A 5748-nucleotide genomic window follows, 5' to 3' on the forward strand; every position below is an offset into this window, starting at 1 on the left:
CTCGGGCCAAAATTGGCGCCGGCGGGCCCAGGCTGAACCCGGCGCACTGGGAAGCACTTCAGGGTGCGGGCCGAAACGTTTTTGGCACGAAAATTGGCGGGCCCTCCTTGGCAGCTACTTAGCTCTTCTCGTCGCTTCATCATCCTCATCGCCTAGGTTCCCACGGGGGAGTCAATGCCAAAGCTATCGCGCGCTGCCGCGCCGGCCAGCCTCCTCCATTGATGCCTCAAGGGCGGCGCAGTGAAGACGGGGCGACGCGCGTCACTCACTCGCCACGCGTACGCACAGCGGCCACGCGAGCGCCGCCTATATAAGCCGCCCCCTCCCGCATCGGTGAGCCACGCACACACTCGCTCTCCACCGCCGACGCCCCCGTTCCTCCCTCTCTTCTCGTTGTTTCCAGTTCACCCAATGGCCAAGCGCTTCCCAGGCGATGGCGCGGCGGCGAACGGCTTCGGCCACCGCCACCTTCACGAGGACAAAGCCTGGCTTCTCTATGAAGCCGAGTACCCGGTTTCGCCAGAGATGCGGGTGCCCGGGGCATGGAGGATATGCGCCGACGGGGTATCGGTGCCACAGCTGCCCACCGGGGCGGCACGTCGCTCAAAGATCGCCCGTATCTGTGCCTCTCTTCCGCATGCGGCGAGAGAAGGGCCGACGTACACCCCCGACAGCACGCTGTGGGAGTCGTACTTCCGTCGCCGCCATGCCGAGCAGCTCGAGGCCACCAACGGCGTCATGCCCTCCGGGAGGCTCAACGCCGACGGCCACCGCCGATGGTGGGGCGTGCCCGGCTGCATGTTGGAGGCCGTCCTCGAGTACATCGAAGGCGGCAACACGCCCAGGCTGGAGTACCCAGATCCCCCCACCTTCTCCCGCCGGTGTGGGAGCTCGTGGACGCCGAGACGCATGGACCCAACGTCCTCCTCCTCGTCCGGCTGGAGGAAATATGCCCTAGAGGCGATAATAAAGTTGTTATTTATATTTCCTTATATCATGATAAATGTTTAATATGCATGCTAGAATTGTATTAACCAGAAACTTAGTACATGTGATAATACATAGACAAATAGAGTGTCACTAATTTGCCTCTACTTGACTAGCTCGTTGAATCAATGATGGCTATGTTTCCTAACCATAGACATGAGTTGTCATTTGATTAATGGGATCACATAATTAGAGAATGATGTGATTGACTTGACCCATCCATTAGCTTAGCACGATTATCGTTTAGTTTGTCGCTATTGCTTTCTCCATAACTATACATGTTCCTATGAATATGAGATCATGCAACTCCCGAATACCGGAGGAACACTTTGTGTGCTACCAAACATCACAACGTAACTGGGTGATTATAAAGGTGCTCTACAGGTGTCTCCGATGATGTTTGTTGAGTTGGCATGGATCAAGATTAGGATTTGTCACTCCGATTGTTGGAGAGGTATCTCTGGGCCCTATCGGTAATGTACATCACTATAAGCCTTGCAAGCAATGTAGATAATGAGTTAGTTACGGGATGTAGCATTACAGAACGAGTAAAGATACTTGCCGGTAACGAGATTGAACTAGGTATTGAGATACCGACTATCAAATCTCGGACAAGTAACATACCGATGACAAAGGGAACAATGTATATCGTTATGCGGTTTGACCGATAAAGATCTTCGTAGAATATGTAGGAACCAATATGAGCATCCAGGTTCCGCTATTGATTATTGACCGGAGACATGTCTCGGTCATGTCTACATAGTTCTCGAACCCATAGGGTCCGCACGCTTAATGTTCGACGACGACCGGTATTACGAGTTTATTTGTTTTGATGTACCGAAGGTAGTTTGGAGACCTGGATTTGATCACGAACATGACGAGGAGTCTCGAAATGGTCGAGACGTAAAGATCGATATATTGGAAGCCTATGTTTGGACATCGGAATGGTTCCGGGTGAATCGGGAGTATACCGGAGCACCGGGAGGTTACCGGAACCCCCCGGGAGGTATATGGGCCTTAGTGGAAGAGAGGGAAAAGAAGCAAAGGAGGAGGCGCCCCCCCAAGCCCAATCCGAATTGGGAGGGGGGCCGGGCCCCCCTTTCCTTCCTTCTTCCTCCTCCTTTCTTCTCTCCTAGAACCAACAAAGGGAAGGGGGGATCCTACTCCCGGTGGGAGTAGGACTCCCTTGGGACGCGCCTAGAGAGGCCGCCCCCTACCCCTCCTCCACTCCTTTATATACGGGGGAGGGGGCACCCCATGGAAACACAAGTTGATCATCGATTTTTAGCCGTGTGCGGTGCCTCCCTCCACCATAATCCACCTCGGTAATATCGTAGCGGTGCTTAGACGAATCCATGTTCCGGTAGCAACATCATTACCGTCATCACGCCGTCGTGCTGACGAAACTCTCCCTCGAAGCTCTACTGGATCGTGAGTTCACGGGACGTCACCGAGCTGAATGTGTGCAGATCGCGGAGGTGTCGTATCTTCGGTACGAGATCGGTCGATTGTGAAGACGTACGACTACATCAACCGCGTTGTCATAACACTTCCTCTTACGGTCTACGAGGGTACGTAGATGATACTCTCCCCTCTCGTTGCTATGCATCACGATGATCTTGCGTGTGCATAGGAATTTTTTTGAAATTACTGCGTTCCCCAACACCGGCCACTCTTCCGGCTCTCCCTCCCTCCTCCCCATCAAGCCAGAGCCCCAGGACGTGCCGATCATCCAGTGCACCTGCAGCTCCGGCGTTTGCATCGCCGAGTCCTCCCCCACCTCTGCCCGGCTCGTGAGGCCGAAGGTGGAGCCCGGCCTCCCCGCGGAGTACGAGGCTATTGTCCAGCGCGGCTTCTCCGACGAGGCAGCCCTAAAGTGGGTGCGGGCCGACTACCTCCGCGACGAAATGGCCCAGCAGTGCCGAGCCCTGCTGGAGAGAGCCGCCTGCCAGCATGGGCGCGAGGACGAGAATGGCGTGGTGATCCTCGACAGTGATGACCCACAAGTATAGGGGATCTATCGTAGTCCTTTCAATAAGTAAGAGTGTTGAACCCAACGAGGAGCAAAAGGAAATGATAAGCGGTTTCCAGCAAGGTATTCTCTGCAAGTACTAAAATAAGTAGTAACAGATAGTTTTGTGATAAGATAATTGTAACGAGCAACAAGTAACAAAAGTAAATAAGGTGCAACAAGGTGGCCCAATCCTTTTTGTAGCAAAGGACAAGCCTGTACAAACTCTTATATGATGCAAAGCGCTCCCGAGGACACATGGGAATATCATCAGACTAGTTTTCATCACGTTCATATGATTTGCGTTCGGTAGTTTGATAATTTGGTATGTGGGTGGACCAGTGCTTGGGTGCTGCCCTTACTTGGACAAACATCCCACTTATGATTAACCTCTATTGCAAGAATCTGCAAATACAACAAAAATATTAAGGTAAACCTAACCATAGCATGAAACATATGGATCCAAATCAGCCCCTTACGAAGCAACACACAAACTAGGGTTTAAGCTTCTGTCACTCTAGCAACCCATCATCTACTTATTACTTCCCAATGCCTTCCTCTAGGCCCAAACAATGGTGAAGTGGCATGTAGTCGACGTTCACATAACACCACTAGAGGAGAGACAACATACACCTCATCAAAATATCGAATGAATACCAAATTCACATGACTACTAATAGCAAGACTTCTCCCATGTCCTCAGGAACAAAAGTAACTACTCACAAAGCATAAACATGTTCATAATCAGAGGGGTATTAATATGCATATAGGATCTGAACATATGATCTTCCACCAATTAAACCAACTAGCATCAACTACAAGGAGTAACTAACACTACTAGCAACCTACGAGCAGTAATCCCGGACTTGGAGACAAGAATTGGATACAAGAGATGAACTAGGGTTTTGAGATGAGATGGTGTTGATGAAGATGTTGATGGAGATTGCCCTCTCCCGATGAAAGGAGCGTTGGTGATGACGATGGCGATGATTTCCCCCTCCGGGAGGGAAGTTTCACCGGGAGAACAACCCCGCCAGAACCCTAGATTGGTTCCGCCAAGGTTCCGCCTCGTGGCGGCAGAGTTTCGTCCGAGAAGATGGCTTATAATTTTTTTCCATCGAAAGAGTCCATGTAGCAGAAGATGGTCACCGAAGGGCCACCAGGGGGCCCACGAGGTAGGGGGCGCGCCCAGGGGGGTAGGGCGCGCCCCCCACCCTCGTGGGCAGGGTGTGGCCCCCCTGGTGAAGTTCTTGCGCTCAATGTTTTTTATATATTTGGAAAACATCATCCGTGAAGTTTCAGGACTTTTGGAGCTGTGCAGAATAGGTCTCTAATGTTTGCTCCTTTTCCAGCCAGAATTCCAGGTGCCGGCATTCTCCCTTCTTTATGTAAACCTTGTAAAATAAGAGAGAATAGGCATAAGTATTGTGACATAATGTGTAATAACAGCCCATAATGCAATAAATATTGATATAAAAGCATGATGCAAAATGGACGTATCAACTCCCCCAAGCTTAGACCTCGCTTGTCCTCAAGCGAAAAGCCGAATCGAAAAATATGTCCACATGTTTAGAGATGAAGGTGTCGATAAAATTAAAATACGGACATGAGGGCATCATGATCATTCTTAGAACAGCAACTTATATAATTCTTGTCATATGATTTCTTATGCTAGAGTAATAATTCAATCACAATATCAAGTATGAATCGTAAACTTCATTGAAAACTAACAAACTATAATCTCAGTCATTGAAGCAATTGCAATTTATCATAACATAGGAAATATTCAATGTATATGAGCTTTTCAGCAAGTCCACATACTCAACTATCATATAGTCTTTCACAATTGCTGACACTCACGCAATACTTATGGGTATGGAGTTTTAATCGGACACAGAGAAAGATAGGGGCTTATAGTTTTGCCTCCCAACGTTTTACCTCAAGGGTAATGTCAACAGTAATAGTTCATGAAAACTCACATCCAATTAGTCATATATACCGGGATCTTTCCAACATATTGTGCTTGCCAAAGGATAAAATGTAAACAGGAAGGGTGAAGATCACCATGACTCTTATGCAATGTAGATGATAAAAGTAAAAGATAGGCCCTTCGCAGAGGGAAGCAGAGGTTGGCATGCGCTTTTATGGTTGGATGCACAAAATCCTAATGTGAAAGAACATCACTTTATATTGCCACTTGTGATATGGACCTTTATTATGCAGTCTGTCGCTTTTATTACTTCCATATCGCATGATTGTATAAAGCTTATTTCTACCACACCAATCAATCATACATATTTAGAGAGCAAATTTTATTGCTTGCACCGATGACAACTTACTTGATGGGTCTTACTCAATCCATAGGTAGGTATGGTGGACTCTCATGGCAAAACTGGTTTAAGGGTATTTGGAAGCACAAGTAGTATCTCTACTTGGTGCAATGAATTTGGCTAGCATGAGGAAGAAAGGTAAGCTCAACATGTTGGAGGATCCAAGACAATATAATTTATCTCAGATGTAAGAAAACATAACCCATTATGTTGTCTTCCTTGTCCAATGTCAACTCTTTAGCATGTCATATTTTAATGAGTGCTCACAATCATAAAAGATGTCCAAGATAGTATATTTATATGTGAAGACCTCTCTTTCTTTATTACTTCCTATTAGTTGCAACGATGACCAAAACTATGTTTGTCAACCCTCAATAACTTTTATTCATCATACTCTTTCTATGTGAGCTCATTACTCTC

This window comes from Triticum aestivum, chromosome 6A (assembly GCF_018294505.1).
Source record: "Triticum aestivum cultivar Chinese Spring chromosome 6A, IWGSC CS RefSeq v2.1, whole genome shotgun sequence".
Classification (NCBI taxonomy): Eukaryota; Viridiplantae; Streptophyta; class Magnoliopsida; order Poales; family Poaceae; genus Triticum; species Triticum aestivum.